This window comes from Mobula birostris, chromosome 20 (genome assembly GCF_030028105.1).
Source record: "Mobula birostris isolate sMobBir1 chromosome 20, sMobBir1.hap1, whole genome shotgun sequence".
Classification (NCBI taxonomy): domain Eukaryota; kingdom Metazoa; phylum Chordata; class Chondrichthyes; order Myliobatiformes; family Myliobatidae; genus Mobula; species Mobula birostris.
The window spans coordinates 28,381,590-28,394,965 of record NC_092389.1 but is presented as its reverse complement, the minus strand read 5'-3'; the positions used below and the strand labels follow the sequence as shown (position 1 = coordinate 28,394,965).

At 42.7% G+C, this 13,376-nt stretch overlaps 1 protein-coding gene across 2 annotated transcripts in view; it reads right to left on the bottom strand.

Annotated features, from left to right (window-relative positions):
• The window catches only part of ei24 (EI24 autophagy associated transmembrane protein), a 53,437-nt gene extending 40,903 nt beyond the window's left edge, over positions 1–12,534 (bottom strand). The window contains exon 1 of one of the 2 annotated variants that reach the window (XM_072238395.1): positions 12,463–12,534. The gene's annotated coding sequence lies outside the window, so the exon portion shown is untranslated. The remainder of the gene's footprint in view (positions 1–12,462) is intronic. The other variant, XM_072238394.1, reaches the window with a different exon arrangement.
• Between the last annotated feature and the right edge of the window lie 842 nt (positions 12,535–13,376).

The window sequence follows — 13,376 nt, the reverse complement described above, 5'->3', positions numbered from 1 at the left end:
TATTAAAAGTAAATTTATTCAGCTGACTTTTCAGGCATTTCTACCTATACTATGCAGAAGTTTGGAAGGGCAATAATAGATCTCATCTGACTTTGTTTAGAAGCACCTTGTTTGTCAGACTCAGCTCAATCACCAAAGCTTGTAAACAAAACCCTTTGATGATTGCAGCAATATCACCATTTTTGCACATAAAACTGTGGTTTGATTTTCTTTTGATCTGACAAAACATGTTTAAAAGATCGGCACTTTGATTTTTCAGCACATTTGCAATGCCAACCACAGTATTTCTTTAAGAATGCAATCTACAAGTGTCGATAACTTACAAATGCATAACATCCAAGTGTTTGTGGATGCGCAGTTACAATACCTTCTTTATTGAAAGTTAATTGTTGGAAGTGATCGGGCAGGGAATGCCCGGGAGAGACAAATACTGGGGCAGCAATGAATCAACAGGTTTCATTATTATTAAATGATACATCAGTTATATTTCCCTTATGAAAGAAATAGTATTCCTTCAGGTAAATTTTACTAAGTGAAAGAAAGAAAGGTGCTGTAATTGCCTGAAGGCTTTTCAATTTTTACCAAACATTGATAGTATCTGAAAATACAGTCACATCTGAACTGAATATATAACCCGAAAAATTAAATCACAGGGGCCTATAAAGCAAGGGAAGTCCCCAGCACATTATGCTGTGACAATGACAGGAATTCCAGCTGCTACTAACACACCCATTGGACTATCAGTTGGAGACAAAGTACTCTTGCAAAAACAAATCTCTTTTCATGTTTGAAAATAATCAAATTCTTCAACAGCAAGAGTTAAGCAATGTTAGCAAATTACTGACTCATACACCACGGTTATAGTTTTAATTAACAACTAAATAGACTAAGCTGCAATGGAGGGTGGTATCAGTGTGGATGGAGAATCTTTTCTGAGCGAGTTTGGTTTTCAGGTGGAAAGGTAATGTTGCCCAAGCCTAAATGTGCTCTAATTTTTGGCATCAGGACTATGGGCCACCAACAGTACCTTAGAATGCTGCCAAATGAGTGGCACAGTTGTGGGATTTCCAAATAGAAATACAAACATTTTCCATCACGTGCTGGTTATCAATTCTGATAGTACACAACGCTTGAGCTAGGGGGAGGTGCAGTGACTTAGTTAAATAAATTCCATTCACATCACAAGATGGGTCTCTATATAATCTCTAACTACTATCCTACTGATTTGGTTCAGCTCATTTTAATTTACTTTTCAGTCAGAATCAGTCCATTGAATCCATGCTTCCTTATATGGATGGAGTCTGTACTCTGAGGTCACTTTAAGATCGGCTTACTCATTGGACTTTAGAAGAATGAGAGGTTAAAGATTCAGGACTCAGGAGGACTCTCAACAAATATTGATTCCAAGTGGGTGGGGGTGGGGGTGGGAAATTAGTGCTTTCTCTGGCTGAACAGCTTACAATTAGCAGATGCTATCTCACAATCAGGTGGCTTAGCCCCCCCCTCCCCACCCCCTGGATCAGGGTCATGTGAAGCCATGGGAGCAAGTGGTGGATGGACGTTTGACCAGCTGGTGAACATCTCAAGTCCTGGTTATGCGATTACTGATGTCAGGCAGACAATCTCTGAAGAGTATTGATAATGGCTGGGGTCAAGTCAAGTCAAATTTATTTATATAGCACATTTTTAAAAACCCCAAGTTGACCAAAGTGCTGTACCGATCACAGCAGAATAGCTAAAATTACAAATACGAGAAACACAGACATTGCCAATAAGGCAAACAGTTTATAGGCACAAAAGAAACAACACAAGGGCCTAGGCACAAGCGAAAAATCGGCCACTTCAGGAGGATTCAAACGCTAGTGAATAAAAGTAAGATTTCAGCCTGGATTTAAAAAAGACAATGGAGCTTGTTTTGTAAAGACACTGCCCCAAAGAAGACAATGGTAAACCACTTCTGTAGAAACAGAAACATTTGCCAAGACCAATCATGGTCAAGACCCTGATCACCTACATCATACAACATGGCACATAATGATGATGATGATACCTCACAATAAAAGATCACATATTTAGGACTGAAATAATTTCGATATACAGATGATTGCAATATTTGGAATTCTTTACCACTAACAATGGATATTCAGTTAAAAAGTGAACAATTAAAAATCAGAAAATAGGGAGACCTGGTAGAAAACTGGACAGGACACAGACAGATTCAGCAACTGTCTTATTGAATAGCAAAGTAAACTCACAGTGTGACCTATCCTACTGTATTTCCCTCACATTCCAAAGGAAAATTACAGCACAACTATGCACAAAGTCAGGGCTACTCGGACAATGACAATTGATTTGTTTCCTTGTTTGCAAGTTCCATTGTTTTTTCAATTATGATGTAATGGTAATTTGGTGTCATGTGTCACATAACAACTTTTCGCTCAATGTCAGCAAAGCAAAAGAGCTGGTCATTGACTTCAGAAAGAGTGGCAGTGCACATTCCCGTTTACATCAACAGTATTGAGGTCATGAGGGTTGAAAACTTCAAGTTTCTAGGAGTGAACATCGCCAGTACCTGTCCTGGTCCAACCACGTGGATGCCACAGCCAACAAAGCTCACCAGCACCTCTACTTTCTCAGAAGGCTAAAGAAATTTGATATGTCCCCTTTGACCTTCACCAATATAATTTTAATCACACCTTATCCAGATGTATCACAGCTTGGTATGATAACTGCTCCGCCTGTCACTGCAAGAAACTACAGAGTTGTGGATACAGCTTCGCACATTGCAGAAGCTAGTCTCTCCTCCATGGATGCTATATGTGCTTCACTGCCTCAGTAAAGCAGCCATCATTATCAGTAACCCCACTCACCCCAAACATTCTCTCTTCTTCCCCCTCCCACTGGGCAAAAGCCTGAAAGCACATACCACTATCCCACTGTTAAAAGATGATTGAACAAGTACAATGAGAAGGACTCTTGACCTGAAAATCTACCTCAGTATGACTTTCCATCTTATTGTCTACCTGTACTGCACTCTCTCTGTAACTGTAACATGTTATTCTGCACTCTGTTATCGCTTTACCTTGTACTATCCCACTACACTGTTATAATGAATTGATCTGTATGAACAATATGCAAGACTAGATAATAATCAAGTGTACTAATTGTAAGGACTCGATGCTTCATGAGACTTTAAAAAGTGAAATTTAGAACTTTAAAAAGTGGAATTGAGATTGTAATAATTATAGAAAGCAGGCAGTTCCAAGGCTCAACATTTTGGCTTTACAAAGTCAAGTGATTGCAAGGTGGTGTCACAGCTGAAGGAGAACAGAATTTCTGAGGCACCTTTTTCAAATTTCTTTGCAATCAGGAATACTTAACAAAATATTTAAATAAGTGATAAACACAGATGAGCTGTTTTCAAACTGGTTGAAGTTGTGTGACAGCATGGAAACTAAGAGGTTAAAGTGATTCACCAAAATGTTTCCTCCCCCCACCCCACTCCAAAACTGCTCCATCCAAAATTAAAGTCAAATGAAATATGCAAAACGTTATAAATCAATACAATTGCACAATGGGTTTATCAACACATAGAATATTCTACACGGGTATGGTAATAAACCCTTGTGACATTTATAGCCACGTGGCCCAATGTATCTTTGTGGCACTTTACCAGAGTAACAGAAATCATCACTATTTTGTTCCTGAACAGCATTAACCCATGATGCATCTTCAATATTTTCCTGCCTCAGCAAGAGTGACTCTTCCCCAATAAAAAGATGTTCATGAATACTTTGCATACTTTTAAGGCTTATTGCCACATTCAATATTCAGCAATCAAGTAGTTTATAGAACTCTGTATGATTTTGAGATACATCCTAGGATGTGCTGGGATACATCATCAGTAATGGAACCTGGGGTCATCAGGTGTTCGGCTTTTTCAAAATCAGACACCCTTGCCCAGACCATCCAGGGCTGATTAGGCCCTGGCTAGTGTCCCAGCAGCAGTGATCCATAGATCACATTTCTTGATCCGTAGCCATCAGCAGCCTCTGTGACAGTCCTGATGGCTCTTTACTTTGCAGCACTGCAATGCCATGGAGAGAGTAGGTCCTGCAGAGTGAGCAGCCAGCAAAACCTCTACACCCCACCTCTAAAGGCTCACAACTTAGCCTCCACCCCTGTCTCTGGCACTGCTCTACCAGCTCCTGGGATTCAGCCTTGTTATGCTCAAAACTGCTCCAATGCTTCCTCAATCTGGTCTTCCCAAGGCACCATTAGTTCTTCCATGACCACCTGCTTTGAGGTTTCTGACAGAATGACCATGTCAGGCCTCAGTGATGATAAAGCGACAAAGTCAGGGAAGATTGACTTTCAGTTGCCAGTCAGACGCTGTGGTGAGCAAGCCTGCTGGTGATCTGCGCTGAGGCTGTGGTTGGTCTCCAGCTTTGACAAAGGCTATGGGCTTTCTGGGTTGGTGAAGTTTACTGTTATTAATGGCTGAGGAGATATTTTCTGCCACTGCCTTCAGCACCTGGTCATAGCAATAGCAGTAGCAGCCTTTTCCCAGGGCTTTTGGGCAGCTGCTGACGATGTGTTCCAGGGTCACTCTGCCAGGGCAGAAAAGACAGCATAGTGTTTTGTGTTTGCCCCAAACAAAAAGTTTCACTAGATTAGGCAGGACGTCATACACAGCCTGGATCGTGAATTGGATGCACAGGGGTTCTGCCTGCCAGATGCTGAACCAGGATATTCTCTACTTCAGCACATCCTTCCACCCTGCCCAAGCTCCCTGCTGCCCCATTCTTATTATCCTGGTGGTACACACTTCCTTGATAGCTGCTTGCACCTCTTCCTGGACCAGTTTGTTGTCTGTCCCTGCCCTGGGCCCTGACAAAGTGGGTTGAAGGGAAGCTACCCAGCCCTGACTGACCAGACGCCACTGTCCCTACCAGATTCCTGTGCCTCAGACATGACTCAGCCACCTCCACTGTGTCCTGCGTGCCTACTGTCGAGACCTTGGGGTCATTGGAATCTCTGTACAGCAGCAATTCTCTTGTAAGGGAACCAATGAGCTACTGAAGGAAAGCTATAGTTTATTCCTCTTCCCGTACAGAGCAATGCTGGTCAGGCTATGTGGGAGGCCCAGCTATTTTTGAAGGTAGCCATTGATCTTTCTTTCAAGAGCCTCAACTGTTGACATGGGTTTCTCACACACTAGCATTGGCCAGGGGATGCGAAAGAGGATGCCATGCTGGTAGATCCAGGCCTTGAATTTGCCAGGTAGGCCTGTCTTGTCCACACTGGTCAGCCAGACTGCTAACTCCTTGGTGGTCTTCTGGATAGCAGTTGTATCTCTTAGGCTGCAGTCAAAGACCTTCCCCAGGCACTTGACTGGTTTCTCAGAGATGGATGGGAAAGCAACACCATCCAAGGAGAAACAGAATTTGTCCATGCTTGCCTTCTTTAACAACAGAGACCATGATTTCTCTGGCTTGAAGTTCATCCTTGCCCATGCGATGAGCCTTTCTATCCCCTAGAGTAGGGGTCGCCAACCCATCAATTGCAATCGACTGGTTGATCTTTGAGACTTTCCCAGTAGATCCCGAAAAAAATCAAAAATAAATACACAAATACTGTTGTAATGTGAGCATTATAAAAATAAGTAATACTAATTAGAATAATGGTAATATAGCAATACTTTTGCTACAAAGTTGTTTGTAAAGAGAGATTGTTTGCAGGTTATGGGGTTTTCGTTCCGTTCTTTCTGCCCAGTGCGCATGTGTGTAGCTCCCCCGCCTTGAACTGCGTTTTCAGCGTAGCTTGTGCTGCATCAAAGTGACCAATTAAATTAGATATGCAGTGGTCCCCAACCACCGGGCCGCGAAGAATGCAGCGGTACAGCAGCAGTTGGAACGCACCCAGCACATCTTTAAGAGCCAAAATAAACAAGCTAATTAATTAGGTGCCGCCCAGCAATAAATGTCGGCCCAGGTCAGAGGTGATTGCCAACTGCGTCTCCTCTGATCTGGGCCGACATTTATGTGCTGGGCGGCACCTAATTAATTAGCTTGTTTATTTCGGCTTTTTTTCTTAAAGGTGTCCTGGGTGCGTTCCGGCCACCGCTGTACTGCTGCATTCTTCATGGCCCGGAGGTTGGGGACCACTGGATAAGAGTACAGACTGTCGCAAACATCAATATACGTCACTCGCTTGTGATATCCTGATAGCATGGCGGAGGCTCCACGAAAGAAGGCGAAAACGTACAGATTCCATCCAGAATGGGAAGAGGAATTTCTGTTTACCTTGGTGAAAGACAAGTGTGTATGTGTGTTGTGCCACCAAACACAAGCACTGACTAAAAGAGGGAATCTGGAGCGGCACCACAACACCAACCACCAGAAATTTAAAGACACCTACCCCCCCCAAAGAGCGCAATTTGTGCCAGGAAAGCTGAGGAGGTGAAATCAGGGTTGGAGGCCCAGCAATCGTTCTTCACAAAACATGCTGCTCAAAATAAGGCTGCTATTGAAGCATGATTTCGTGTAAGCCACCTTTTGGCTAAACACAAGAAGCCTTTTACAGATGGCGATTTATTCAAGGAAGCAATGCCCATTACCGCAGAGACTGTTCTTAATGACTTTAAAAACAAAAACGACATCACAACCGCAATACATAATATACCACTTGGCCCTGCAACAGTGACAAGGAGGGTAGAGTCACTGTCAGAGGACATAGATATTTTTCACTACAATTTGATGAATCCCTGGATGTAATGCAAACAGCTCAGCTTCTTGTATTTGTCAGAATAGCTTTCAAGGATTTTACAACGAAGGAGGACTTCCTCACTCTTTTGCAATTAAAGGAGAGAACGAGAGGTGAGGATATTTACAATGAGTTTAAAAAATATGTCCGTGAAAATTACAACCCCATTCATAAACTGGTGGCAATTACTACTGATGGGGCCCCAGCAATGCGCGGTGTGCACGTTGGTTTTATAGCAATAAAAGTCAGTGCCTACTTCAGGTCAACTTATTTATGCGAACTTGCATTTTCACAGATGAAAATTATTAAATCTATGTACAGGAGCTGTCTTACTGACAGACACCTCACAGACTGTCTCAGACTGGCTGTCTGTAGTCATGAGCCAAATTTCAGGGAACTAACAGAAAGTATTCAGCCCCAGTCTTCACACTGAGTGCAACAGTCAATTTTTATTCATTTATTTTTTGTGTTGAAATAAAATTAAATAATGAAACTTAGAATTAAAGGTGTGAAGTATTGTAATATTCTTAAAGAAAGATGTGCTAGTTGCAGTGTTTTCTTGTTTGAATTAATTTGAAAGTTTGACAAAAGTATTTTTGTGTAATTCAAATACAATTAGCCCAAATTAAAGGCCTCAAATTGGAAGTACAATCTGAGCTGTTTTTTCTCTAAACGATTTAGTAGGTAGATCTCACCTTTCACTAAGGTCGAGGTAGGGGATCTTGGGCTTAAAAAGGTTGGTGACCACTGCACTACAGGATCTATCTACTGCCTGGGACTGATACAGCTGTCACCAGGAGGTCATCCATGAAGACTCTGATTGGGGGCTGCCACATGCCTCATGCCTGTCTTCTACCCTCCACTTTGGCTGCCTTTACCAGCACATTCATGATCAGAGAGAAGAGGATCACTGAGATTGTACAATCAGTTATAATACCCTTCACGAGCCACTGTCAGCCTGATGTGGTCATTCCTGAAGAGACTCTCAAACTTCCTATAGTAGTCCAAGCTGAGATCCTTTATCTTCCTCGGACCATAACATTGGCTCAACATGATCTCCACCAGCTTATGTAGTGATGACCTGTACAACAAATAAACTCTTCTTGGGCTCCCAGCTGGGTACCGGTATCGATTTTAACCTATCTTTCAATGACAAACTCTGCCAACTTCATCAGGGATGATGCCTGGGCATGTCTTGTCTGGCAGTATTTATACCTCTGTCATCCATCCCTCCTGATTAGTTAGTTCTCATCCAATCAGTTTTCCGCTGTCCCACCTTGTTTACAATCGAATTCCAGTTCTTTTTAGAGTGAGACCTACACCTTTATTAAAATTATTTTCCTCTAGTTTTATTTCAAAGACTTCCTTCACCAGGTGGTCCCAAAGCTCTGGTTGCTCTGACTGCTTCCTGGATCTCCTTCCAGTTGGCCTCCTTGCCACTGAACTCAACCACAGGAGGAGAAGGATTTACTAGGGTGCTATGGTGTCTTAGCTCCCACTCCCTCTTGGAGTTGCTGAGGGAGTTCTGAAGGCGAAGATCCATCTCTTGTTTGGAGTATGCAAGGTGACCACCATGCTTCTGTCCTAGCAACACACAAAAAATACTGAAGGAACTCAGCAGGTCAGGCAGCATCTATGGAAATGAATAAACATTCTACGTTTCAGGGCAAGATCCTTCTTTCTAGCAGCTGCTTGGTGAATAGATAGGGATTCACAATGAAGGCAGCTTGGCAAATGGTGGTGTCTCTTCTTCACTTGCCCCTCTCCCTCTAGACTGGGAGCTCTTGACGTAGCTTATGCATTTTGGCTGTCCTACGGTTCATCATGTAGGGGGTTTTGCTGACTTTCTTCCCCACTAGGTTAAATCTCTCAGTAACAAAGCTGACAATGATAGACAACATGGTCTGGAGTCATCTACCGACATCTACCTTGGCTGCTGCTTAATGATATGGACTATGTCCTCTTTAAACTACAGCCACTCCCTCCAATGGCATGCTGGAGGCCTGGGGTGGGAGTTTCCGGTACTTGGAGGTTCCGGGCATTGTGGGATGACTCCAGGCCAGGCTCCTCCTGCATCTCACCAGCTGCTTTACTCTCTCCTGCTTCAGGCATTTCATCTTGGCCGGCTGTCTTTGTAGCTGTAATGCTGAATGCAATATATGCTTTCCTGATTCTCAAAAATATCTACACATACGTAACAGAGTTACTAAAGCAACAGACACTAATTTATTTTACAAGTATAGCTTCCATTTGACAAAATGAAATGACTATTTGAGCAAAGCGTGAACAGGAGAAATCAATTTTTTAGTTAGGAAGATCTGAGCCAGGGGCATAACAAGCATTTACAACCAATAACAGCTGTACATATCCAGATTACAGAAAGGGAGGTGCATGCTGTCTTGAGGCAAACTAGGATGGAGAAGTCCTCAGAGCCTGACAAGGTGTCCCCTCACACCTTATGGAAGGCTAGTGCAGAAATTGCAGGGGCTCTGTCAAGGGTATTTAAAATATCCTTAGCTAAGACGAGGTGCCGGAGAACTGGAGGATATAGCTTATATTACTCCGTAGTTCACGAAAGGCTCCAAGAATAAGCCAGAAATTACAGGCCGATGAGCCTGATGTCAGTAGTGGGTAAAGTATTGGAAGGCATTTTAAGGGACAGGATAAATAAGTATTTGAACAGATAAGGCCTGATTAGGGATAGTCAACATGTCTTTGTGTGTGCTGGGTTGTGTCAAACCAACCATATAGTTTTTTGAGGAGGTTACCAGAAGAGTTGATGAAGAAAAGGCAGTGGACATGGACTTTAGTCAGGCCGTTGACAAAGTTCCGCATGGAAGGCTGGTTCAGAAGTTTTAGTTGCTTGGCATTCAAGGTGAAATATTCAAGTGCATTCAACATTGACTTAGCTGGAGAAATCAGAGTGGTAATAGATGGTTCCCTCTCTCACTGCAGGTGCTGGGTCCATTGTTGTTTGTCATCTATATCAACGATCTGGATGATAATATGATTAACTGGATCAGCAAATTTGAAGATGACACCAAGATTAGGCAGCAAGGAAGGCTATTAAAGCTTGCAGCAGGATCTGGACCAGCTGGAAAATTGAGCTGAAAAATGGCAGGTGGAATTTAATGCAGACAATTGTGAGGTGTTGCACTTTGGGAGAACAAACCAGGGTAGGGTATACACAGTGAACAGCAAGGCACTGAGGAATGTGGTAGAACAGAGGGACCTGGAAATATTGATCCAGAAATCCATGAAAGAGGTGTCATAGGTATATAGGGTTGTCAAGAGAGCTTTTGGCACATTGGCCTTCATAAAGGATGTAGCCAAGACTTGAGGACCCAAGTTAAAGGGAAAAGTTGAATAGGTTAGGATTTCATTCTCTGGAGCGTAGGAGAATGAGGGGTGATTTGATAAAGGCATACAAAATTATGAGTGGCATAGGGTAAATGCAAGCAAGCTTTTCCAACTGAGGTTCGGTGAGACTAGAACTATAGGTTAAGGGTGAAACAGTCAGTACAGACTGGCAACATCATCTCCTCCACAATCTCCATCAGCACAGATGCACAAGGCTGTGTGCTTAGCCCCCTGATCTACTCACTTTATTCTTAATGACTTTGAGGTTAAATGTAGCTCCAATGCCATATTTAAGTTTGCTGGCAACACCACTGTTGTTGGCAAAATCAAAGGTGGTGACAAATTAGCATATAGGAGGGAGACTGAAAATCTAGTTGAATGGTGCCACAACAACCACACATTCAATGTCAGCAAAACTAAAGAACTGATTTAGAAGGAAGGAATCAAGGTTTCATGAGCCAGTCCTCATTAGGGGATTGGAGGTGGAAAGTGTCAGTAACTTTAAACTCCTCGCTGTTATCATATCAGAGGATCTGTCCTGGGACAAGCTCGCAAGTGCCATTTCAACGAAGGCACAGCAGCACCTCTATTTTCTTGGAAGTTTTCGCAGATTCTGCATGTCATCTAAAACTCTGACAAACTTCTCTAGATGCACAGCGGAGAGGATCCGGACTGGTTGCATCACGGCCTGATATGGAAACACCAGCCCCCAAGAACAAAAAAACCAACAAAAAGTGGTGGATACAGTCCATCAGAGGGAAAGACCTCTCCACTACTGAGCACAAGGAGCGCTACCACAAGAAAGCAGCAGCCATCGGGAAGAAGGTAGAGGAGCCTTCAGTTCCACACTATCAGGTTCAGGAACAGTTATTACCCTTCAACCATCAGGGTCTGAAACCAGCGTGGATAACGTCACTCACCTCAAAATTGAGTTGATTCCACAGCCTACGGACTCTCTTTCAAAGACTCTACAATTGATGCTCTCACTTTCATTATTTATTTAACTGAATTTAATTATTTATTATTTTTATTTTGTATTTGCAAAGTTTGTCTTTTGCACACTGGCTGTCATTCTTTGTGTACTTTTTCCATTGAGTCTATTGTGTATTTTTTTTTCTGCTGTAAATGCTTGCAAAAAAATTAATCTCAGGATAGTATATGGTGACATTTACATACTTTGATAATGAATTTACCTTGAAATTTGAAATATTTGAGGGGGACCCTCGGAGGAACTTCTTCACTCAATAATGCAAGTGGATGTGGGCTTAACTGCAACATTTGAGGGAAGTTTGGATAAGTATGTGGATAAGAGTGTGGAGGGCTATGGTCCAGGTGTGGATCAAAAGAACGACACAGTTCAGCACAAATTAGATGAGCTGAAGGCCTATGTCTATGCTGCAGTGCTCTAAGACACTATAAATGACACTGAGCACCCACAGTATGCCAATACCACCGCATGGTTCTGGTAAACCCTGTTTCAGTTGAAGAACTTAGTCACTGCAACACTGATCTGAGAAACTTAGGCAATTTTAACCATGGGCCATAATATTAAATTTCATTTTTCTAAGATATACTCTTATACCATGTGACAAAAATATGCATTTTATTAAACTGCGTTAAGTTAAAAACTCCACCAGACCCCATCTGCTTTCCAAACATCGAAGCCAAAGCACAAGAATTCTACCACTTTGTACAAAAGATGACACACCATCGCACCCTCAACATTAAAAACGGTTCACAAATAACAATGGACACCTCAATACTGTTCTGCCAGGGTTCTGATCTGTTTCATGTCGCTTCTCTGACGAAACATAATTCTTTTACACCAGTGAAACGAGCAGACGCCTCTTTCTCACATCTACATATTTTAAAAATTACGTTTAAATCCTATTTCTAACCCTCTCCCCTTCGGAATAATTTAACTAGCTGCTCTCCCTCCCTCAACCAACCCTGGTAGCCGTTATTTAAGATGTAAATAAATAAATGTACAGAAGGAATGAAAAGGCAGAGCAAGGGGGGTAGATCACAGCCCTGAAAGGAGGGAGAGAGAGGGAGAGAGAGGGAGAGAGAGGGAGAGAGAGGGAGAGAGAGGGAGAGAGAGGGAGAGAGAGGGAGAGAGAGGGAGAGAGAGGGAGAGAGAGGGAGAGAGAGGGAGAGAGAGGGAGAGAGAGGGAACAATAACCCAAGCACTAGCCGCGAACCCCCGCCCCTGATTCCACCAGTGACTAAATACACAACCTGTATGCACCAATCCTCTTAATAATACTCTCCTCTACCCTCCCATCCTTAAACCGTCCACTTGACCTCGTACCGCCAGTTAAACGGATAAATACTCACTCATTCCCCGCAGGTCGAGAGCTTTTCACTCAAGGCCTGATCAGTATCCATTTCCACGCGTGCGCATGGAGCACACGACGGGAAATGTAGTTATACGCCTACACATCCCAGCATGCAACCCAAAGGCAGCCGTGGCTTCGGTTAAAGTGAAACTACAGAGCCCGGCTTCCATTTCGCTGGCTGAAAAAAAAGGTGGTGAAAGGCTGGGGTATGAATGACAGGTGTGGAGGGAATAGTGAAATATGTTTCCGCGTTGTTGTTAATGCTGGTCAGCTTCACAAAGCTGAGGGCTCCAAGTGGGGAATTCTCTCCATATTTTACTTACAAAGGTGTTTGTACTTGGGTATATGACTTCATTTAGAGCAATACAAAGATAAAAGGGAAATTTGTATGGTTCAGAAAGTTGGAGGCCGCAGCCCAAGTTCCAAATTTATTATTTCCTAAAATAAGTGAATCCAGCTGTTTATCTTTCCCTTCTGTTCTTAAACCGATGCAGTCTAATTCTTGATTCCCTATCCCTGGGGAAATGACTGTGCATTTACCCTACCTATGCCCTTCATGATTACCTCTCAATTTCTACACTCCAATAAATAAAGTCCTTTGTTGTCCACCCTGAATATTTTTGCTGTTCGATCATGTTTAAGATTCCTTCTTCCTCTACATTCTAGATTCAGAGCATAAGCTATTTAAGCATGTTTTTATTTATGCCACTCTTAATTCTCTTCCCTTTTGTTTTATGTACAGAGTATAGAACTATACAGAACAGGAACAGGCCCTTTGTCAACAATGTTGTGCTGAACTAATTAAATTAATAATCAGATGCCTAACTAAATTAATTGCACTTACAACAAGCTGGAGGAACTCAGCAGGTCGGGCAGCATCCACAGACATCCCACCCTGCAAGAACTCATTTC